Source organism: Nanorana parkeri, unplaced genomic scaffold (assembly GCF_000935625.1).
Source record: "Nanorana parkeri isolate BGI_ZX_2015 unplaced genomic scaffold, ASM93562v1 scaffold309, whole genome shotgun sequence".
Classification (NCBI taxonomy): domain Eukaryota; kingdom Metazoa; phylum Chordata; class Amphibia; order Anura; family Dicroglossidae; genus Nanorana; species Nanorana parkeri.
In genome coordinates, this window is record NW_017306577.1 from 486,717 (window position 1) to 512,243 (window position 25,527).

At 46.5% G+C, this 25,527-nt stretch overlaps 1 protein-coding gene and 1 long non-coding RNA gene across 6 annotated transcripts in view; both read right to left on the reverse strand.

Moving 5' to 3' along the window:
• Positions 1 to 25,527, reverse strand: part of DAB1 (DAB1, reelin adaptor protein) — a 178,797-nt gene that overhangs the window by 131,410 nt on the left and 21,860 nt on the right. The window lies entirely within an intron of this gene.
• On the reverse strand, positions 3,495 to 24,250 carry LOC108788167. The gene is made up of 3 exons (XR_001941321.1): positions 24,051 to 24,250; positions 11,557 to 11,559; positions 3,495 to 3,505 (listed from the first exon to the last, which is right to left on the reverse strand). It is a non-coding gene; the product is annotated as an uncharacterized LOC108788167 (long non-coding RNA).

Genomic DNA, 25,527 nt, shown 5'->3' on the forward strand with positions numbered 1-25,527 from the left:
ACCTGATCACTGAATGGTGATCTGTTCAATGTAAGCTCCTGTAAATTAAGCTGATGTGTTCTCTGGTTCCAGATCCATCCTTTGTAGTCTCGCCCACCACCCTGCAGCATGAGAGGCAGGTTGCAAACCACAGAGACATGTGACACAGGACTGTAGTCCTACCGTTAATCATTATTAAGCCTTATAAATTTGCCTGCAGGCATATATATATATACATATGTACTCATACTCACCCAAATGCTCTGATGCCTAGCCCGATACTTCCGGTATCCGGAAGCCGGGCAGTGCGTCATTACACGCTGCCCGGCTTCCTGATTGGCCAGGAAGCCGGCTCCATGTTCCTTCATCACTTGTGATGAGAGAGCACGGAGCCGGCTTCCTGGCCAATCAGGAAGCCGGGCGGCGTGTCATTAGAAGCGGCTCTATGCTTCTTGTCACCTAGTGACAAGAGGCATGGGGACGGCTTCCCTGCTAATCATGAAGCCAGGTGGCGAGTCATTACACACCGCCTGACTTCCTGAATGGGACCTCTGGTATCAGTATTCGGTATCGGCGAGTACCGAAAATAAATAAATTGGTACTCGTACTCGATACCAAAATATTGGTATCGTTGCATCCCTAATATACAGTATATATATATATATATATATATATATATATTAGGGCTGCAGAAATTAAGGGGAGTATGTGGGCAGAATGAGGACCACCAGCGCTGGACAGAGGAGAAATCGGGGCACAGTGCTGGAGCATGGAGGGTAAGTAGAACTTGTCTTTTTTTATTCGGAGGGGGGAGTGGGGTGGGACGGGAGGATGTTAAGAAAAAGCAGGGTTAGGGTTAGACTTTAATAAAAGGAAGCCCTTTGTTCCATTTTGGACATTGATATATTGTATCACTGAACAGAGGAATGACAGTTGCCATGAAGTCAGGGAAAGTCAAAGTGAAACCAATTCAGAGGGGAGCACAGAAAGGGCTTTCGCTGGCTGATAAAGGTAGTATCAGTCCTCCAGCGGTATCTATTCTCGGTCAGAGCTTTTACAATTACGGAACACTGGTTGTTTTTTGTTGTTTTTTGTAATATTTCCTTTTTTTGTGTTCGGCAGAAAAGATTGTAAATGTTCTCCAACAGCCTCCACTCATCACCTGGAGCTGAATCCCACCAGAGAGCCCCATTACACAGAGTTCAAACACCGGGAGAGCCATTAGGTTTGTTATATGATGGCAATGAAGGGGAAATGTACATATCTATCTGGCTGAGATGAACCGCTCGGCATTATAATAAAAGGTTTCCAACAAGAATCTCGATCAGCGGCTCTTAATTACAGCAAGTTAAATATTGAATTTAACAAAATGGGAAAAAAATGAAGTGCCAGCGAAGTATTAAAGCGGGTCAGTCATCAAATGTGTTTTTTTTCATGCATGCTCAGTAATGCTGAATTATAACATGTTCACACAGCGTATAGCTGAGTGAACGTTCATAGAGTATCAGGCCTGGTTCACACCTGGGCGTTTTACAGTGCGTTCCTACGCTCTATAAAACGCTCAACATGTGAAAACCAATGATTGCCTATGGGCATGGTTCCCACCTGGGTGTTTTACAGTGCGTAGGAACGCATTGCAAAACGCCCTACGCCCAAAGAAGTACAGGAGCTTCTTTGGGGCGTATTTGCCGCGCGTATCCATTGGGATACAGCCAGGTAGCCCTCGGAAACGCAAATCGCGGTAAAAACGCGCGGCACGAAAAGCGAGACAAACGTGCATATTCTATACGCCTAGGTGTGAACCCAGCCTTACTGCCAATAGTTGATGCAGGGGTGTATAGGAATTTCCTGTGCTCCTTGGATCCATCTAGTGGCAGGAATGAGCTATGGACTGGTTAAAAATCAGCCCCTCTGTGTTATGCTAATGCAATGGGTTATTGTGCGTTACGGCATGCTGCGTTAAGGTGCCATATTGATTTTGGCAGTGATCCTTATGAAAAAGAACAGACCTCACCCTTTTTTCTAACACATTGCACCCCAACGCACAGCATGTGCTGCATTGCCCACTACCCTAATGCAGCTTAGTGCATCAGGGTGCCTTTCAAAATTAATGACACCACAATGCACCGTACCGCGGTTTGTGCGCAGGTTTTACCACCCTTAAGGCCTAAAATGTTTCCAGCGCCAAGCAGAACATCTATGTACATTGTAAGATTATGACACGGGAATACACAGTGTATTAAACACCGCTCTCTCTCTCTCCACAAAACCGGGCTGGGGCGGCGTCCGGGGAGTAGTGCGCTTCCAGCGTTTTTGCAGCTTTCACAGCTTTCTAGCTGATTAACGCTTGTCGCCTTCGCCGCACAGCCGTGAGAATCACAGCGAGGCCGTGCGAGGTGGGAGCTCTGCGGTTACACTTCCGAAAAGATTTATCCTTCACAATAGGCCGTAATGGGTTCAGCGGTCCTCGGGCTGCGGCCCGTCTCGAAGGCTTCTCCGATTTGAGATAAAATAACTAAAAAAGGGAGCGCGGGCCCACCGAGGGGTTCGGAAATACGGTCGTTCGCACGTTTGTGCTCTGCAGCGGACGCCTGGCATACCAAAAAAAAAACAACACAGACGCGCTTTAATGATTCAGCGAGCAAAAAGTCTCGAGGGCGCAGGATACGGCTTCCTCCATCGCTTCAAATGATTCATGACATTGTTACAAGATCAGGGGAGCAACACCTGGGAAGCGCCAACTAAAAGGGCGCGACAAGCACCGGCGCGCTTTGAATGGCGTTATTGTTTTTCTTTTTTATTCTATAAACACAGCCGCCGCTTTCCAGGTCTCTCAGACAATGCTGTCAAGTCGGCGAAACTGTGGCGGGAAACACGCGACAGCGTCAATGTCATTGATTAAATATGTCAAAAAAAATTGAACACACAGTAATTACGCGGCGCGCTAATTACCCCCGGCGCGTCCTGACAGATTACGCGCTTCGATATTTTTAGAGGCTGCGGAGTGACACAATCACAGCGCTTATGACAGAAGCTTGAAGGGTGACAACTGGATGATGATAACAACTGGGTGCCCTATAAACAGCGGCACAGGGGGCCGCTGAGCTCCCAAGTTCTGTCTTGAAGCTGCACATCAGGCAAAAAGCTAAAAACAAAGATGGAATACATATCTGAGAGATTGCCTGCCTGGCAAAGGGTTTGCATTTCTATCCATCCAGTTCTGAGATTTGCAGAGCTCTGCCACACAGCACAGCACTGTTTGGCAGGGAAAGAGACCTGATTTTTGGCTGCAGGAGACAGAGAAACAGGTGAGACCTAGACCAAAATCTCTACTTACCCTTGCAAGGGGGGGTGGTTACCCTACTTCAAGGGTAAATTTAACACTACAAATTCACAACTCATTTCAATAAAATGCTTGGGGGATGCCGTAATCCTGCATGTGTAGTGGCGCACCTGTAGGATGTACTTCCGCTAAAGCTAAAAAAAATTACTATTGCTGCTAAATGACAATCCCGGCTGCTTCATTCTGTATGTAAACAAAGCGGCCGGGGATTCCCCTGAACAATCATATCAGACCCTTATCCTCGAAGAAGGTCTGCTATGGATTTTAAAGGGGGAATCTATGTAAAAAAAAAAGAAAGTGGCATGGGGTCCCCCTAAAAGTCTATACCATACTGTTGTACTGCCTTATAACGGTGTCACGGCCGCCGCCGTCACCAGCCAGCGAGGAGGGAGGATGCGGCAGCCAGCCGCTCCTTCGTTGGGCCGATTGCGTTCCAGGGTGGAGCGCACGCTCGTCACTTCCGGGTTTCGGGACCACGTGCGTTCCACCGTGGAACGTGGAAGTGCACCAATGCGTGCCTCGGCTCCTCCTTCACTTCTGAGCCCTATTTAAACGCCCAGACGAGACAGCATGGCGTTCCAATATTGAGTCAGAACGCCTGCTGTCTCCTGGGACCCTCCAAACTACAGACTGTGCCTCCAGCTTATCAATACTACCCGGACACCACCAAGGACCCCCGGCTACTCCCATTCCAGCTTATGCTCCAAAGCGCAAGTACTCTTAGTGCAGTTGCACACCATAAACATTCAAACTGTCTCTGAGTATATACTGCAAGCTTAACTACAATACTGGGGGACTGTTCACTGCTACTGTTGTAGATAACCTTCTAGATCCTGCTGAATCATTGACCATTGAAGTTATCCATTGCTCGTCCAATAGCACACTTAACTTTAACCCTTGCCACTCTGTTACTAAACCTGAGGCTGTGATGCAAGGTACCCTAACTCTCAGTTCACATAGAGAGTGAAACCAGGGTACCAGACCTGAGAAGCCTCCGCAGCTGTGATCCACGTGACTATTATCCATACAGGCGTGACAAACGGCTTGTCTTATTTGACCGAAAAGCTGATAAAAAAAGCTAATAAAATATTTGAGAAATAAATAAAGTCTATACCAGACTTTTATCCTTGATGAGGGTCTAGTATGGATTGTAAGGGGAACACCATGCCAAAAAAAACAAAAAAACATTTCATGGGGTTCCCCTAATATTACATAACTGACTCTTATCCTTGATGAGGGCCTAGTATGGATTTAAAGGGGAACCACATGCCAAAAATAAACCTCATGGGTTCCCCCTAAAAATCTATAGCAACCCTTTTCCTTGATGAGGGTCTACATAGATAGTCAGGTTCAACCTATAAAGTATGGATTGTAAAGGGAAACACCATGCCCCAAAAAAAAAGCACGCCAAGGGGTTCCCCTACGGTTCCATACCAGACCTTCATCCTTGATGAGGGTCTGGTATGGATTTTAAGGGCGACCCATGCAAACAAAAATTGTATGGGGTTTTCCCTAAAATGTTATACCAGACCCTTATCCTTGATGAGTATCTGAGTATCTGGTATGGATTTTAAGGAGAGACCCACACACAAATAAAAACACAAAAAACTCCTAGCAGTGAATAGATCCTCTGACCGATCCTGGATGCAGGCAGCCAGGGACTGTACTGGGGCGGCCTTTTTGGCCACACTCAAACTTTCCACAGCCGTGTCCAGAGGTGGTGGCGTGACCGAGGATCAGGTGACTATATCTGGGTTATTTGCGCCTCCTAGAGCAAAACGAGTACTTACCTTTGCTCTAGCTCGGCATCTTTTGACCCTCCGCTTACCCACCATCTATACCAGTCCTACCCCCAGCACAGCAAGGGAAAGTTGTTTTGAAATCCTGGAGTTCCTCTTTAGTTGCCCATTCACACTGGGCGTTTAATCGCGCGATTTCTGCCGCGATATCGCGCATATTTGCCGCGCGATATCGCGAGAAGTCGCCGTCCTGTGATTTTCAATTGAGCTGTTTTATTGTACAGCTCCATGTCGCCTGTCGCTCGTCCCTGCCGCTTGTGCAGGACCCTTTTTCCCTGCGGATGTTGTGCGATTTTTCTATTTTTGCATGCAGCCTGGGGGTGAAGGTCGCGCCATCATCGCCGGAAACGTCGCCCGAGCAGTTGTGCTATCCCGCCGCGCGGAAATCCGCTCGAGGTAAGCGTCGCTTAGCGTGAATGGGGCCTAATAATCTGGAGCCCTGGTATAGTTGGCGGCTCAGTTGTGGAGGGTCAAAAGAGGCCAAACTAGAGCAAAGCGAAGTACTTTTAGTTATGGAGACGTTAATGAGGGGACAGGATACACTTCCATCTCCAGCAGAAAGTCCCTTTAATTCGCCGTCCGCATGTCTAGAATAAAAATGATGCTTCCTTAACGATCCCACGCCAGACGCTGCTTAATATATGCACCCGAAACTGACGAGTCTGCAAAATGCATATCACACTGACCCTCGAGGAATAAGCTCAATTACTTCCTTACACACATATCAGACTGTATAATATTAACATTCAAATTACAGCCGCGCCGAGACGCTGTCCCCGGGTGGGGCCCGCGTCACCTTTTTTTTTTCTTTTCTTTTTTTTTATATACGATATTATGTTTAAAGTAATATTTTATCGGACTGAAATATCAACCGTACACATTGGTTTCGAGGGGGTGACCTTGCTAACTAAACCGACGCGTGCACCGTTTAATTAAGACGAGCCCGGCTACAAAAGCAAAGAGCTCAAGACAGATAATACCCTGAATAGGAAAAGCGCTTTTTTCAGTCAAGGTGCTTATTATATTCAGCGGGGAGCGCAGTGTTGACTGCAAAATTGCTGTGTGACCGGATTATTAATCCCCAAATTAGCTTTTGCGGCGCCGGAGGAAAGTTGCATTCGCAGGTCTTCGCGCTCTGATCGATCGGCTTGTGTTTTTTTTTTTTTTTTTTTTTCCGCTCCCCCTTTTTTTTTTTCTTTGCAGCTCCCGTCTTACTTTGTACTGTACATAACAATTAACAAAAAAAAAGAAAGAGCTCGAGTGAAGTGTCATTTGCATCTAAAGTAGATACATTACTCCTCTGCAGCATTCAATGTCATTCCCGCAACAGCGCAGTGGAGCTCAGACTGGCAAATGCCGTTTATTCAACTTTTTGAGGTGAGAGGCAAACAATAGCCATCTTTAAAGACTACAGTGGATCTTTAAAAGAGAACTACGGGGTCAGGGATTTTCCCCATAGTCCTCCCGTGACAAAAAGCTCAGTGTATATAGGGAGCTACAGCTCACGGTATACTGAGACGCCGCGTGAGTGACAGCTGGCTCTGCCTATCTAAAGGCAGAGCCAGCTGTACCCCCCCCCCGTCCGTCCGTCCGTTCCACCAGTCAGCGCTGGAGGATCGGAGCGGGGAGGGGGAAATCCCTGCAGGGATAGATCGAGAAGTGAGCGAGCAACGGTATTTGTTCGCACACTTCACGATCTATTGAGACGACGTGTGTTTCATTGACACAGGACGGCTAGAACTATGAGGATGAGTGATTTTTCACTCGCCTCATAGTTCTCCCTTAAGTATTTTTACATGGTCTGCCTGAATTAGGTTTCCCACCTTTTCTTCAAGTGAAACCTGAACACTCTAGCGCCGTGCTAGGAGAATATAGAGGAGAGAACGAGGAGAGGCCATCAGGAAAAAGAGCAAGAAGAGACAGCCAGGGGAGGGAGTAAGAGTAAGGAGACCGTCTATAGAGGACTATAAAGTCCAGCAATACATTATACAGCAATACAAAATATTATGAAGCTACATACTCTGTGTTGTCCTTGTCTGGCGCCCTGATGTCTCCAGGTGGCCTGGTGGCCTGTGTGGGCTCTCAGATGGATGTGTTGGCTCTCAGTTGGGCTGTGTGGCTCTCAGATGGATGTGTTGGCTCTCAGGTGGGCTGGGCACACTCAGGTAGGCTGGTGCACTCTCGGGTGGGCTCTCTGGGCTATGGTGTCTCACCAGGGGTCCACAGGCAGGTAGCACGGTGTCAGGGAGCCGGAGGAGGAGGAGAAGGCAAGGACAGCCTTCTCCTCCTTTTAGACCCCTACTGTCACCTTTCCACTACAAATAAGCTAGTGCAGATCGAGCTTGAATAGCTTCTGCCCCAGCTTCTTTAGCTGGGGAATGAAAGCTGAGGAACTGGAATGATGCAATCAGTGTCACTTCTGGTTCCATTCAGCAAGAAGGTGATCAGAGAACAGATGTTTGCTGGTCTCTCTTTCCTCTACCTGCTAGACATGTAAGCTGCGGAAAAATTTGGTTTGGTTTGGTTCAGATATTTTTGTTATTTCGGGATTTGGATTCAAAATTCAATTCGGTTCAGGTTTCGGATTCAGATGAAATCCGAGTTTTCGTTAGTTTTAGATGAGTTTACTAATATTCGTTGCGACTACCACAGAAGAAACATAGACCGATATTAATACTAAAGCTGAATCTCCTAGGCCCGAATGGCATTCAGGATCCGACTTTATGAATTGCATTTGGGAGCTGCCGAATGCCCTTCGGGTCTGGGAGCCTCAGCTTTAGTATTATATGCATATACTGTATATGGCTCCCATGTTGCCGTAATGAAAATTCTTGTTAAGACCCATTGATGCATTAAACCGAAAAACACATCTGATTGGTCAGAAAAGTCCCATGGCTGATTCACAGAGCTGTATGGCCACTAGATGGAGCCATGGAGCAGAGAAGATTCATACGCTCCTTGGTGCCATCCAGTGGCCATGCAGTGCTGAAAATCTCATTTGCACGGTAAAGAGCTATGTGAACGGTTTATAAATCAAACCGTGGGTGTTCATGCATGAAGTAGATCTAACACTAGGTCCACATTAGGAAACGCTGTACTCCTTACTAGAAATTGTAATGGTATGGTAATAAAAAATCCTCAAAAAACAACAAATGTGCCCAAAATCCATCCCTATAAAAGAACCTTTAAAATCAGATCTAGTTGTTGAATTGTACAAATAAGTGATCTTCTAAATTGTTATTTCACATTCCATTTGCCCAGGCAGCAATCAGAGCTTAGTAAGGGGAAGAAAATAAACACTTCTGCGGAACATTGTGAAATATGAGCCCCCCGAGACCCCCCGAAGCCACAAAGAAGACCACATCAACAAAAACTTGCACAGGCCGCACCTGTTCTACAGATTGTGTTTGCCGACGCAGGCGAGGCGGTATCGCCATAAGCGACTGAGCGCAAAGTACACACCGCCACTAATTATCTTTGGAGAAGAGACGGCCAGAAGACAGGTGGTCTCCTCCGTTTAAATAATGCATCGTAAAATGTTCCTCCCTGGCTGGCGCTGCCTCTTTCGACATGATCGCGGCAGACAGCTCTTTGTCTCAACATCTGTCCCGCTTATTTTTAGGATGCTTACAAGCTGACACGAGCCGTTTTTTCGAGCTGGAATAACAGAGCTGATAGCGCTGGCACGGCTCACGTAGGCGCCCTCGGATGGCCACGCCATGAAAGATTGAAATCTGCAGATTTGCCGTGTTCAGCTATTGCAGCTCAGCCGCAAAAGGTTATTTCTGAGTGCCGGCATATTGTCAGGGGCTCTATCCACCACAAGGACGGTTACTAGGGCCCCTGAGGCTCCGTTTGCACAGGAGCGGTTGTCCGCGTGTATCCGCCGTACAAATACGTGCGTAGCCACTCTAAACATAAAAACCAGTGTACTTTAATGTGCATTGTTCAGACTTTTGCTTCAGCCGCAAAGTACGAAAATAGTCCAAGTGCGATTTTGTTTACGGATTCCGCATAATAGTCCAAGTGCAATTTTGTTTACGGATTCCGCATAATAGTCCAAGTGCGATTTTTTTTTTACGGATTCCGCATAGTAATAGCCGCAAACGAGCGGAATCCATGCAGGTTAAAGATTTAAGCCCTTGTGTGCCGCGTGGTTTTCCACACGGAAAACCGTGTGGGGAACACAAACGCTGTATGTGAATGGAGCCTTAGCTGGAGGGGGGGTGCAACACCATGCATCAAAATTTCCCAAATGTGATCAACATTTTCCTGTCTTCTGGCCACCACTGGGCAGTTGTGCCTATGTTTATCAAGAGGACTGTACTGGGGAGGAGGTTGAGAGAAGTCAGAGGACTCTTTACAAATCAGGACACATAAAAGCATCTCTGCTCTCTTTTGATTGGTACACCGTCTAATAAGAGTGCCGAGAGTTCAAAACCTTTTAATAGCAACATCTGTTCACAACAGAAACACAAAAAAACATCCATGTTTTGAGGGTCACACAAAATTCCCCTTCTTCTGGGCTTTGGTTCAATAGTAAAGTAACCAGGAGAAATATTAATGGTGTGGGGGCTGTGGAGCACCTTACATCTTTATATCTCTTGATTGGTGGGGGCTGTGGAGCACCTTAAATCTGTATAGCTCTCTTGATTTGTGGGGGCTGTGGAGCACCTTAAATGTATGATCTCTTGATTGGTAGGGGCTGTGGACCACCCTAAATCAATGTAGCTCTCTTGATTGGTGAGGGCTGTGCAACACCTTAAATCTATATAGCTCTCTTGATTGGTGGCCTCTACATTAGGGATTGAACATATAACTGATCACATTGCATCTGCCAATCTCCAAAGCTAGATATGAAGTTATAATACTATGAAAATATGCTATGTACAGTAGGTACTGTATACAAGGCACTGAGTAAATCAAACCAGGGGCTTTGTTTTGGCAGCTGAAGGAGAGTCAAGTTGCTACTTTAAGGTGGGCTACCCCTTTGACTTTCAACTTTTAACTCTTACCCTGACCTTAACAACCTTCACCTAAACCCTGAGCTTCGCCACTTAACCTAAAACTGCCAAACTCCTGGCCATAAATTCAGCCGGGTTCTGGCGACAATGTAACTGGTGTATGCATGTACAGGAGTTTTGTCAGAAATGGCCACCCAATGAGAGAAAATGAGTAGCATAGGGCCTGAAAGACCTGTCAAGGAAGATGAAGTCCCCAAAAAGTGTTCTCTATGAGTAATCCGGAATGGTGAATCGTGTTATAAATTGAGCATACATGGGGAGAAACTGACAGTATGTATTTGCTCTATAAATAAAGATTTTGAATCTTCGGTGAAGACCCTTGGAGTGCAGCTATTTTGGATTTGGTAAGAAAAAAAACACCAGTTTGATGTTGCATATGCTAAAATCTTGACCTTAACATTAACCAAACCCAATCTCCAAAACTCACTTAAAGTGAACCCTTTGTTATCTTTATAAGACTGCATAAACAGAATACTGACTTTCCATTTCATACAGCAACAGTATACATTTTATCATTAAACAGCCATCCTTGAGGGCCAGTTCAGTGACCTTGCCCAGGCTGAGATGATGTCCCCAGGAAGAAGTATTTCCTCAGACTCCTCTCCTACAGTGATCAAAATGCAACACTGTAATAAACTTAGTACTGTGGCATAGGTTAAATTACTCTCTGCTGGTAGCATACAAGCAACAGCTCGCATCTCTAGCTTTCCAACACTCTCGCTTGTGGAAGAGGACACGTTGGACCTTTGGAGACCCTGGCTACTGCTTGTTTGTAAAAGCAGCCATCCAACTCTCCAGCCTGCTTTTGATTATATTTGATACATTTTTGTACCCCATATTCATTGCCCTGAAGGTTGGCAGGATATCTTTTTACTCTAACGTGGGCTTCCAGATTCCTATAATTCCTACCTCCCCCCAAAACCAAACAGCATTTTGGGGACTAAATGAGGGAAAGAGGCCCCTGTCCATCAACATTGGGACAAGGTGGGAGTCTTAGCCACACTTCCTTGCAAGGTACTCATCCAGTGTTGATAGACATGTGCCCTGGTATGGTTAAGCAATGGGAGGGGGGTGCATGCTCGCTGCCCTTCCTTTTCTGGCCATTCAGGCTGAAAGTCTGAATAAGTGTCTAGTTAAAATATTAGGGTCAATCCCAGGCAGTATAATCCATCCGCCCACAAATCATCACATCCTCTTGAGTACCGAATATGGGGAAGAGGCCCTTGTCCCTCAACATTACGACAAGAAGCCTTGCACGGGGGGCGGTGTATTTGCTGCCCATTCTTGCAAGGTACTCCAATGTTGAAAGACATGTGGCCTGGTATGGTTCAGGAAGGGGGTGGGAGCGCATGCCACCCAGGCTGCATGCCTGGATAAGGGTCTGGTTAAAATAATAGGCTCAGCCACCCACGTCCTTTTTGATAATAGCTTGTGAATTAGCCTTAAATAGGGCAGAAAATAGCTCATTTTGCCTCCCATAGAATTTAATGGGGCTCGGCGTATGTTTAGGATTTATGGACTTCATGGAGGGTTTTTGCGAACCTCCCGGGAACAGAACCTTGCCTGGTTCCCTCATCCCTATCAATACATTGCGAGGCCACCAATGGGTTTTCAGTTCCAAATACACATACAGCTTTACATTTTGTGTGTCCCCTATAGTCCTCCTTTAGTAACGCCTATACCAGAGAGAAAGGGTTTGGAAAAAGCAGCACACAAGCGAAGCTCGATCACTTCACAGGCCGGCAATGCATTTCTGCCCACAATCCCTTGCAACCAGGATAGTTCACTGGAAAGTTTACGAAGACAATTGTTCCTTTCTTTCCTCCCGTTATTATTCCTGAAAGGCTAAATAGCCGAAGTTGCCGGTGACATCTATCACCTGAATTATACAGCGTTTTATTTCATTAAACAGATCAATGGCGTGCTGCGTGTAAAATCATTATAATCCAGTCAGGAAAGTAAAGAATTGAAAGGCGAGAGGACAAGGAGAAAATTAGCACCGAACAATTAGACCTGACAAATCTTTAATGGGACTTTGAAGGCCGGAAAGGAAAATAAATTGATGTCACCAGACAAAGAAAGGTAGAAGGCCCTTTTCTCCCCCATCGCACGCAGATAATAACTCATATTTTATTCAGTTTTGTGCTTTTATTTATTGCAGACTTCAGGCCATTACATTAACATGTTAAATGGACGGTTATTTATAGGAGTGTTTGTGAGCAGCCGCTGGTGGAGAACGGGATGGATTTGGACTGGTTGGATCATGGATATCCTTCTTTATAAAGCTGAATGCCAGGCAGATAGGCAAATGTAGCTAAATAATAAAATACAAACTGTATATGGGACCTGACTCTTTATTGCAGTTATAGAACACAGCTCAGTCACCGCTCCACCTCTAGAATTATCAGGGTACCGGGGGTCTTACCACTCCTCGGGGTTGCCATGTGCGGTGGAGGGCACAGGTTCTCCTTCCTGGCAGGACCCCTGGCGCTAGGGTTGCAGGTGCGCATGCGTGCAATGTGCGGCAGGTGCGCGCGTGAGGTGGACAGGCTGCCCCCCGTGCACCTCACCTAGTGCGCCTGCGCCCATTACTGGTGTCAGGTGTGATCCTTGCCGGGGGAGGTTCCCAGCACACACCCTCTGCCTTTCTCTTGCCATTGGCTCCTGGATGGAGAAGCTTCCTGGTTGCCTCGGCAACCCGGGGGTGGCCTTAGTTCCCCACTGGTATAAAAGCCCAGTCAGAGCCCTGGCTCATTGCTGAGTTATCCTATCCCTATGGTGTAATCTCCCAGCTCCCTGTGCCTTGAACCGTCTCGCTTCCTGACCCTTTGCTTAGACTCCCTATAACCGACCCTTTGGCCTGCCCTTCCGTTTCTGAACCTAGCTGCCTGCCTCGACCCGGATTGGACCTGACTACTCTTCTTGGTTTTCCCCTGTCTACCTCGACCTCGGACTTTGGCTTGCCGCCCCTGCCAAGGGGTTCCACTCACGGCCCAGCCGTACTCCCCTGACAAGAATGTGGTTGGACAGTGAAGGAGCTGCAAAAGACTAATGAGTCATCTCTCTGCTCTCTCCTTCAAGTCAGCACATGTGCATGCAGGAGACTTGATTGGTCCTTAGTACCTATCCCAGTCTCCTTTTTCTGCCCACAATTTGTTTATACACATTGCTCAGCCTGATGCCCTGTACCAAAGATATGTTAATTAACATCCTCCCCTTAGACAGCAAGCAGTTGACACTTCACACTGTTGCTCCTTCTCATTCCTTAGGCCTAGTTTACACCTGGGCGTTTTACAGAGCTGATCGACGAGCTGTAAAACGCTTGGCATGTGAAAACCAATAATTGCCTATGGGCATGGTTCCCACCTGGGCGTATTTCAACGTGTAGGAACGCGCTGAAAAAACGCCCTACGACCAAAGAAGTACAGGAGCTTCTTTGGGGCGTATTTTCCACGTGTATCCATTAGGATACAGACGGATAGCCAACGTAAACGCGCGTTTGTCGAGCGTTTCTTTTACCGCAAATTGCTGTAAAGACGTGCGGCATGAAACGCGCATATTCCGTACGCCCAGGTGTGAACCCAGCCTTACTGTCATTGACATCCACGATCTCCACTGATGACCGAAGTGGTTCAAGCTTATGCAATCACCATTCACCATGTCAGCTCTGCACACCGCCATTAGCACCTCACTTGCCCCAGCCAAATCTCAAACGCACCCGCTTTGGAAAGCTCCCAGTTTTGTACAATAATGTATTCAATGACATGTTTAATATCTGCCTGGAGTTCCACTTTAAAGTTGAAACTCCCGGGAAAATTATTCTCTAGTTTCGGATAGAGTACGAAAGGTCCAGAACCTCTAAGTTCCAATAATGTCACCAGCACACCAAAAGTAAATTGAAAATCAATCCATTTAATGACAAGGCAATGTCATCCAGATCCAGATGGTATCTGGATGACAATGCCTTGTCATTAAATGGATTGATTTTCACTTTACTTTTTTGGTGTGCTGGTGACATTATTGGAACTTTGTGTATGCTGTACGGTGCCATCCGTAGTCATTACAAGCACCCACCTGGCCTCTACAGGTTAAAAGTTTTAACCGTTAAGGAGTACAGAACCTCTGTCGTATTTTTAGTGCTTTCTGTTTCCTCCATTGGGCACATTTTGCCACACTTCCTGTCCTTGAGACACAACAGGAAGCGAGCAAGAAAGCTCAGCAAGCAAGGGAAGGAAAATCCTCTTTTTCGATGTTTGGTACCAGACCAAGTGTCCCCGTTGGAATTTCCCCCCTTAACACTTCTTATGGTGACAATTGTAAGATTTTAGGTCTTCCGACTTGATAGGAGATTTACCTATTCCCTATTTATTGTCCAACATTTAAAAAAGTTTATCTTCAGATCTTCTATAAAAGAGATCAAGTTGCTAAAATGAAACTGGCAAAGAAAGAAGATAGTAAGTAATCAACTCTCCTGTTGGTCGCACCAACGAACACCGCTGTAATGAAGGAGAACCACCATGGAAGACTCTTGAGACACTTTCAATCTCTGGCCCCCCTTTGCGCACCGTAGTTTCTCCCACCAACTCTACAGGATATAGTAGCAGCAGAGAGACTAATGGACCAAACCATAACGCAAGGGTGGGGGGGAGACACTCCAAGAAGTGCCAGATTCTGAAGAGTCCTCCATCTGAGGTGTCCCTTCCATCATGTTCAACAACGCATGAAGCCAGGGGGGTGATTACTTATGTTCTCCATAGGAGACCTTTTTTTTAGGACCAGGGTCACTTTAACATGATGAACAAATCACTATAAAACAAAATGAATGAAATATTTAGATGTAAAGACTGGTGCACAGTAAGCCCTCCTGCGTGCACGGCAGCATCGGGCAGCTCCCAGGAACGACAGGTGCTGCATGTGATCAGTACGCAGCCCTTGTCCTTCTCTACGGGACTACACGGCCGTACGCCGCCCTACGCTCACCCCAAGTGCAGATCCGTGCGGGTGTCCCGGCTCGGACGCAGGCAGGATCCATCCTGTCAGCGTACGAGTACAGACACCCGCACGGACGTGCAGGGCGGGTGAGCGTATGGCGGCGTACGGCTGCGTAGTCCCATAAAGAAAGACGGGGGCTGCATACTAATCACTCGCAGCACCTGTCCTTCCAGGGAGCTGCCCGATATGAACGTGCACGCAGCACGGAGCTGTACGTGCCGGACGTTTCTAGCGTGAATGAGGGCTCAGCGACACCAAAATGTGATGCATTTCACCCTGGGAGAATATTAACTTATTTTCTTGTCATTCAGTGTCATACAAAAAATACAAAAAAGGACCTGTAAAAGTGAGGAATTCCCCGGAGGGGACTTTTGCCGGATGTTGCTGTCTCTGTCGTCTGTGTGCGCATCTTCTCTAACACCACAAAGATAAAGAGTGAAAGGCGCTGACGCGGAGAATGACAGTGTGACAGTGTTACTGCCACATCAGTAAGCTTGAAGAAAGTTAGCGGTTGTGATGAGCACATCAGTTCGGCAGAACCCAAACCGCCTGGCAAATCAATCCGCTGGCTGGTAAAGGGGTTTCCTGTCTCCGTTATCAGTCTACTTCCTGCTCAATGCAGATTGCATTCAGTAGCATTGCTAACAAGAGACATGCTGATATGTGTGTCAGACCTCTGTAGAGAGACCACTGCCCCCCCACAGAGAGTAAGGGACACTCTCTGCAGAATCATGGCCCGGGGACAGGCTTTTCTACTCAGTCTGTGACTTTTTATAAAAGAAACAAATTGTAATACTTTTCACATCTTTTGTTTTGGTGCATCAGGTGTCTATTTAGCCCATTTGAATCCCAATTGAACCCTCCATTGAAATTACATTCCAGGTGCATCAAAGCAAAAGCTGTACAGAGTCTCAGGCCTCGTTCACACCAGATGCAGTACGTTCTGGATCGATTCTGGTCAGAACGCACTGCATCGCATTGCGGCCAGCTCACTTTTTTGTGGTGCAGGAGGGGGTGTGGAGGTCCAATGAAGTGAATGACAACGTAGCCACACCCTCCGGCCGCAATGCACATTATTCCTGCGGTCCGGTGTGATCAAAATAGTGCTTGCAGTCGACCGGACCCGACCGCAGCCATAATGTGTCTTGCAGTCTCGTGCGGACAGATCGCATTGCGGCCGGAGGGCGTGGCTATGGTGCCATTCACTTCAATGGCCCGCCACGCCCCCCTCCTGCCCCACAAAAAAGTGAGCCGGCTGACCAGAATCGGGCTGGAACGCACTGCATCTGTTATGAACAAGCCCTTACAGTTGTTTTTTTTTTTTAGAAAGCAGTCACAGCTTGAGAAGAAAAGCCTGTCCTCCCGCCAGCATGAGAGGGTCCCTTGCTCTATGTACAGAAGCAGTGGCCTATCTGTAGAAGTCCAATACAGCCCCTGTTCAGTAAGACCTATAGCTCTGCAATCAGCAAAGCTCATTCTGCTGGCTGACTGTACAACTCGACACAGCAGGAGGCATATCGGACCTCTGCAGAGAGACTGCTGCTTCCATAAATAAAATAAAAAAGCATTCTTCTCTGCAGTATGCTGGCAGAGGATAGGCTTTGATGTTGGAGCTGTGGCTGCTTTCTAAAGGAAACAGACTGTATGCTATTTACCTGTTTTTGTTTTGATCCAGCTGGAATGTATTTTGGACTTTGAAGCAAGCCGTTCCAAATGGATCCGCCTGCGTCCCTCCAGTCTGCTTCCCTCCGTTCTGATCAGCCCGACAGTCGCTATAACTATTATTACACCCCAGATCGATTCCATCCCGCCACAACAAGTGTTGCATTACACCGCCACACTACACTTCAGCTGCTTTAATAAAAAAGACATACACAGGGAAAAAGACAAATAAAAAGCTGAGATTTCCGAGGTTTTTTTTTTTTTTTATATGGAGCACAATCTGGCCGGCAGACTTTCAGCAGAGAGAATGGGACATTAATCTGAGGAGCATTGAGAGAGGCAGCGATGGCCGATGAATATGGTACGGCTTGTAATGTAGCCCAGCGGAGTACTTCGCGGGAAACAAAATGTAAAACGTCTCTGGATGTACGCTCGGCTGCACAGTATCTAGATTACAGCTCTGCAGACGCATGCTTTCGCCGCGGTTCTGATAATGCCAACAATTTAATTGGGAGTAAAATAGATAGATCCAAAAGCAGAATGGGGCCGGTGACACAGAGATGTCGTAATCGTAGTCATCGAGCAGGTATGTGCTCGGTTTATAGCTCCCATCTAGTGGAACTACAAGTCGCAGTAGCAAAATCAATGATCCAATTATACTATTTAGGGATGCACCGATACCGGTATTTCGGTATCGAGTACGAGTACCGATATTTTTTTTCCGGTACTCGCCGAAACCGACTACCGAGTACCGAGTCCCATTCAGGAAGCCAGGCGGCATGTAATGACTTGCCACCCGGCTTTCCGATTGGCAGGGAAGCCGTCCCCATGCTTCTCGCCACTAGATGATGAGAAAGCATGGAGCCGGCTTTCTGGCCATTCAGGAAGCCGGGCGCTGTGTAATATTGCAGTGCCCAGCCGGCTCGAGGAAACATGAAGCCAGCTTCCTGACCAAACAGAAAGCCAGGCGCCGCGTCATTACACCGCACCTGGCTTCCTGATTGGCCAGCCTCCGACCAATCAGGAAGCCGGGCAGCGCGTCATTACATGCTGCCCCGGCTTCCTGATTGGCCGGGAAGACGGCTCCATGCTCTCTCATCACCTACTGACGAGAAGCATGAGGACGGCTTCCCTGCCAATCAGGAAGCCAGGTGGCGAGTCATTACATGCCGCCTGGCTTCCTGAATGGGACTTTCGGTATTCGGTTTTGGCGAGTACAGAAGAAAAACTACAGCAGACAACAGGATACAGCAGATGAATGAGCAGACGGTATTTGAAGGTCAGAGACGGTAATTTTTCCAAGTATTCAAGCAGATTAATATGTGGCCATGTTACAGTCAGCCATTTTGATGCACGAAACTACAAGTCATGAAGAAGGGCGGAATATTACAAGGAAGGGGAGGGAATGCAAAAAAACTTGGTGCAATAACCCACAACGAGCACAAGATGTCAGTATAATAACCAGCTATACAATACCAATGAGCAAATGGCTTAAGGAAATAAACTATATAAATTCTCACTTCGCATTTGTATGAAAACCAACTATGACTATGAATTGTGTGATATTTTCACAACTGTGTAACAGCGCAATAGATTTTCAGCACATAGAGCCCAGACTTTGTTTACTTTTAGACTGTTCTTTGAAAGGCCATTAACGGAGAACTATGAGGTGAGTGATTTTCACTCATCCTCATAGTTCTAGCCGACCTGTGGCAATTAAACTGTCACACGTCGGCTCAATAGATCGGGAAGTGAGCGAACACATACCGTCGCTGGCTCACTTCTCGATCATGTGCCTGCAGAGAGCCGTGACTGTCACTCACATCTCCCTGCAGGGATTCCCGCTCCGATCCTCCAGCGCTGACTGGCGGAACGGACGGGGGAGGGGGCGGGTATAGTTGGCTCTGCCTCTAGTTAGGCAGAGCCAGCTGTCAATCACGCAGCTGGGTGGATCTCGACAGTAATGTCCGGATCCGTCCCGGCTGCGGCGGTCTCAGTATACCGCGAGCTGTAGCTTGCGACATACTGAGCTTTGGATCATGGGAGCAGGTTAGTATATGTCCTCCCGTGACCCTTAGGAGAACTATGGGGAAAAACACTTACCCCATAGTTCCATTTTTGATTTCCCCATTACTAGCTGAGCAGGGAGAGCATTCTACAAGTGAACCACTATTACCATAAAGAACTCCTTCATATACCGAGGCTGGTGTCTTATCCTTCATACCCAACTGAAGTTCTTTGTACATTCCTTGCAATGAAGAAGGCTATCTGCCTCTTCCATATATTCCTATTCCATATATATACAAAGTTACATATTATTTCACCTCTAAGATTCCCTCAAACTGAACAAGTCTTCTTTTTTCAGTTACAATGAAACCGCTTGATATACTATGTTTATTCTTTTTCAATAACTGGATCTCTTTTTTTTTATTATAACATTGTTTTATGTTACTACAACTTTTTGCCTATCCCTGTTTTATCTATATACCATTGTTGGCGGATGTGTTGCCATTGTAGTGTCATAGAACACAACATAAGATTTTATATTGTGCTGAAGGTCTCTTTATGCCTTTTGTATCTCTCCTGTTACATTGTACATTCTATGGAGCAGGGTGCAGATGCCTTTTTGTTCCTGTTGTGTTCTGCATTAACAACAAAGCCTTACTGTTCACACCGTTGTGAGAAGGCGCGGAATATGATGGCGCTATATGAATGAAAGATGATGATAAGAATAACAATGTGGAAACACATACTTAAAGCTGAACTCCGGCCTTTTCTCCAGTCTTGCACAGTTGTACCGGCTCCTCTCCTGGACTGAAACTGGGCTAATATCGTACAACATAAAAACGTGCAACTGCCACCATTTTATTCTACAGGGTCTTGGCTTTCAGAAAATATATAGGGGGTTATTCACTTAGCTGCCGAGGGCAACCGAGTGAATAACCGAGCCGAAGTGAACAGAGCCGAACGACGTTTGGCTATTCACTTCACCCTTGTGCAGCTGATTTCAGCCATACATCTCTCCAAAGTGTGGGTAATCCTCAGACTGCTGTCCCTTGAACAAGTGTCCCTGTTGGGAAATTACATTACCCCTCTATTTTTAACCCAGTGACAACTAAAATTATTTGGCTTTGCCCTCACTTTTTGTCCAGGGGGCAATGGGCACTGGGACAAATAGAAAAGGGTAAATCTCCCCAGTGGAGACACAGACAGCAATAAAAACCTGACGAAGGTTGTTACCCGGTCTTCCTCGACCAGGGTTCCGTGGAACTATAGGGAGGTTGTCGGGGTTTCTTAAATAATGAGCAATTTTTGACTCTCAGATAAGTAACCATTGACATCAATGTAAGGGGAAAACTCTTCCAACCAACCACCAGTGTAAGGGGCATTCTTCCCAGACGACCACCAGAGTAATGGGGGTTCCTTCTTTCACTGACCACTCATATAATAGTTACATGAAGTGATTAGCAACAAGGAATGTGGATCCGAAGCTTACTAGTGTAATGGGGGTCCTTTATTGACTGACCACTAGTGTAACGGTGTAGACAAATCTTCAATGGGCACCGGACCAAATAGGCGAAGAAGTCCAGAAAAGTCTTTAATTATCAAATCACAAAAAAAAACCATAAAACGTGTTTGGGGGGCAACATCACTCCCCTTTATCACGGCTCGAAAGGGCTAATTAAAAAAAAACTCAAAAGGACTGAAACCAAAGGAATCTCATATTTAGTGTGGTGTGAATTCCCCTTTTGGTCTATAGTTACATTGAGTGATCAGCAACAATGCATTTGAATCTAATGATTACTAATGCAAGAGGAATTTCTCCTCCTGACCACCAGTGCAAGGGGGCACTCTACTAACCACTAATGTAAGTGGGTACCAAACTGACCACCAGAGCAAGGGGGCACTCTACTGACCACTAACGTAAGTGAGTACTACACTGACCACCAGAGCAAGGGGGCACTCTACTGACCACTAACATAAGTGGGTACTACACTGACCACCAGAGCAAGGGGGCACTCTACTGACCACTAACGTAAGTGGGTACTACACTGACCACCAGAGCAAGGGGGCACTCTACTGACCACTAACGTAAGTAGGTACTACACTGACCACCAGAGCAAGGGGGCACTCTACTGACCACTAACGTAAGTAGGTACTACACTGACCACCAGAGCAAGGGGACACTCTACTGACCGCTAATGTAAGTGAGTACTACACTGACCACCAGAGCAAGGGGGCACTCTACTGACCGCTAATGTAAGTGGGTACTACACTGACCACCAGAGCAAGGGGGCACTCTACTGACCACTAACGTAAGTGGGTACTACACTGACCACCAGAGCAAGAGGGCACTCTACTGACCACTAATGTAAGTGGGTACTACACTGACCACCAGAGCAAGGGGGCACTCTACTGACCACTAATGTAAGTGGGTACTACACTGAAAACCAATGTAAGGAGAGCATTACACCAACCACCAGTGTAAAGGGACATTCTTCCACTGATCATCCAGGTAGGCAGGCATTTCTTCATTGACCACCAATGTGAAGAAACAATACATTTTTAAATGTCAGCCTTTCTTTTGCTTAAATAATTTTACTATTACTTTAAATTGCTGAAAATTCCTTGGTCATATAGAGCAGCCCTGGGTGTCAAAAACACTAAGCATGCCACATTCCTTATTCTTTAATTTACTCTTATATCTCAACTCACTGATCATGCTAATATACCCCGAGCTATATAAAGCAGATATAGTATATTATAACAGAGACCTGAAACCTATTTCAAGGGTTCCCCCTTTTTTTATTAGGTTCAGAGAGTCTCCTACAACCCTTCCACATACAAAAAACTAAAAACTAAAATAAATCCTTAGACACTTTAATTTGTGAAATAGAAGGAGTTAAAATTCTATTTTTTTAAACATACCGATTCCTTTTAAAGATCCAACACTGTGATAAAACCTGGACTGCATGGAAATGAAAAAGCAGGAAGGATACAAATAATGGAATACAAATAATGATAAGCTATCTGATAATAAAATTAAAATAATAATAAAAAACATTGAATTGAGACAATGCGGTGTCTGTGTTACAGGTGACACGCATGTTGATGAGTGCCACAGATAATGAGTTACACACATAACAGCCCTGGACAGGCTCTTGGGGACATCATTAGTGTTTCATAAAGTGTGTTATGGTTTATTATAATGGATAAAGCAATGACCGCAGTGTCACAGTGCCAGCAGCAGATGGGACGGTTCCCATTTAAGAGTTATGATAATTATTTGTGTTTTTCTTTATGCCCTCTCTGAAAACAATTAGGGCATTGATTAAATGGGCTGAGTCTAATTAGGACCAAGATGGAAGAGCCAAATGCACATCTTACATCGGAAAAATAAAACAACGAAAGTGCTCATCCACCAATGAATTATCATTTTGGTTTTTGGAGGATGCCGGAACATTTAACCATATGATAGTTTTCTTATATCTCTCAGGATTTTATTATTTATTGTACGCCAGTGTTAATATCGTTGACAAAAAATGTTAATTATCAAAATGAACACTGTTGCACACAGTAGAGAAGGCAAAGTGACAATCCATGGTGATGGAAACACATTTCCAAAATGAAGCCAGGAGCTCCACTGGGATATATAAGCACTGGTGACCTCTAGAGATGTAATAGATGGCTCAGCCTACCAGACTCTACTTTTAGGTGGACCATGTGCTAAAACAGTTTCTGATTCATAAATGTGGGCTGTAAGTTATTGTTCTTGCAGGGAGTTCCAAGATGCAATGGCAGGTGGAGACAGCAGGAGCAGCTTGTCCCCTATCTTCTGCTGCCTCCCATCCCTTCCCCTATCCTCTGTCTCCTCCTTTCTTCCATCCTTCCACCTCCTTTTCCTCTCCTATCTCATCAACTGTCCTCTCCCCTTTTCTCCTCTCACCTCACCATTCTTCTCCCATCATCTGTCCCCTTGCCTCGTATCGTCTCCCATCCTCTCTTTAACCATCCTCTGTCCTTTTCCTTTCCTGCCTGTTCTCTCCTTTCTTCCTCTGTTCTTTTGCCTCCTCTCCTCTAGAATTCTATCTTTCTTCTCTTTTCATCTCCTCTGTCCTACTGCCTCTCACCTCTCCTCTCCTATCCTCTGTCTTCCTCCCTCTCCACCAATCATCTTCCTCTCCCCTCTTCTTTCCCTTCCTCTGTCCACTTCCCATTTCTCCCATCCTCTGCCCTTCTACCACCTTTCCTATCCTCTGTCCACTCTTCTCCACGCTATCGCAACCTCTGTCCTCTTCCCTCATCTTCTTTCCTATCCTCTCCCATTTTCTATCTGCCCCCTTAACTCCTCTCCCCTCCCATTCTCTGTCCCCATCCCCTACTCCTCTCCTCTCCCATCCTCTATGCCTTCTCTCCACTCCACACCTATCTTCCCCTCCTCTCCCATCTTTTGTCTTCTCTCCTCTCCCATCCTCTATCCTTTCCCTCCCCACCTCTCCTCTCCCCCTTCCTCCATCCTTTCCCTCCCTACCTCTCCTCTCCCCCTTCCTCTATCCTTTCCCTCCCCACCTGTCCTTTCCCATCCCCTATCCTTTTCCCTGCCTTCCTCTCCTCTCCCATCCTCTATCCTTTCCCTCCCCACCTGTCCTTTCCCATCCCCTATCCTTTTCCCTCCCCACCTCTCCTCTCCCATCCTCTATCCTTTCCCCCACCTCTCCTCTCCCATCCTCTCCCCTGTCCCTCTCCACCTATCCTCTCCCATCCTCTATCCTCTCCTTCTCCACCTCTCCTCTCCCATCCTCTATGCCTTCCCCCGTTCTCTCCACTCCACACCTATCTTCTCTCCTTCCCCTCCTCTCCCATCTTTTGTCTTCTCCTCTCCTCTATCCTTTCCCTCCCCACCTCTCCTCTCCCCCTTCCTCTATCCTTTCCCTTCCCCTCTTTTCTCTTCCTCAATTCTTCTCCATTGTCCTTTCTCTCTCTCTTTCTCATTTTCATTCATCTTCACATTTTTTCCCCAGCCCTTTCCCCATCATTAAAACCCACACACCACACACACCACTCCATACACACCCAGAGTACATCATCACATCGCCAGGGGCTGCTAATGTAACCTTCTGCGAAATTATTAATGGCTCCTCCAATTGTCCCTGGACAACTCCCCTTTTGAAGGTAAAGACTGCAATCTGTCACCTATGGCCGAATCACTGAAAAATACATCCAATTCCGCTGGCGGGGACATCCTGGAACGCAGGCACAGCTGCTTCAACACAAATATCTCCCGAGAAGCTGCTTCTACTCTGAACACGGGCACATCTGGGCTCTGCCTGGCACTACGGGGCAGAGAGTGATGCATATGTTTCTTAAAAAAGGACTCCGGTCTTATTAAAGAAAATGGAGATTGTTTTAAACTAACGAGCTCTCCAAATCACTAAATCAATTTAAAGAGCAATTCCAGATTAGCACGCGAGCATATCCCGGCAATCATTGCAGGTGTGCTAAAGGAAAAAAATTAATCTGTGCAATATCCCTTACTAACAGGATTATCTGGAAGCACAGGAAGACCTGGGATGGGGTTGGGGGGTCTGGAGAGAACAACAGGCGGCCGAGGGTGGCATATAATGCTGTCATTGCCTTAAGTCACTGATGACACTCAGAACAGCCAAGCGGGCAGAGTTGAGACAAAACAGTCACCCTTTCAAATGATGCACGACGTGGTGTTCCCAAGATTCCAGAATGCTGTGCTTCCATGATGGAGGAATAGATCTCAGTCAATGATGCTCACTACACTGACAGGTCAGAAAGAGAGGAAAGGGAAGGGGAGTTTTTTTTAACTGTTGAACTATTTTTGGCTGTTCGAGCCATGGCCGGGTGTTGTGTATTCATCTCAAAGTGTCATTTTCAAGACTGAATGAAATGAACCTTCAACTTTTTTTACTTCCTTTACTTGCAATAGAATATCAGCAAATACAGAGTCCACTACCTGATACATTTAAAGGTTCACTCCGCTAAAAAGTGATATTTTGTGTACCGGTAGAATATGGCAGACTGAGTCAGCCCACAACTTTTTATTTGTCATAAGTATTCCAACAGTGAGATCTCCCTGACGGAACTTCTGATTGTTCCTGTCTGCCAAGTAGTTTTGGGTGTTCTCACCCTCCTTTGTGTGTTCCAGTTCCTTCTATTATATTATCCGTAATATATAATAAGTAACAATGCAGCGAAAATGGGGGGAGCCCCTCATAATGGGCACAGCAGGTTATAGACCCAGGAAATCAGCCCAGGGATGGTAGAAACCTTCTCATAATGCTCACAGAAGGTATGGAGACCAACAAACTCAGGTCGGAAAGGGTGGGAGCCCCTCATAATGGGCAAAGCAGTGTGAAAACCCAGAAACACAGCCCAGGGATGGTAGAAACTTCTTCATAATAGGTACAGCATGTATGAAGACCCACAAACTCAGGTCAGGATGGGTGGGAAGCCCTCAAAATGGGCACAGCAGGTGTACAGATCCGGGAACTCAGCACAGGGATGGTGGGAGCCCCTCATAATGGGCACAGCAGGTGTACGGACCCAGGAACTCAGCACAGGGATGGTGGGAGCCCCTCATAATGGACACAGCAGGTGTACAGACTCAGCACAGGGATGGTGGGAGCCCCTCATAATGGGCACAGCAGGTGTACAGACCCAGGAAATCAGCACAGGGATGGTGGGAGCCCCTCATAAT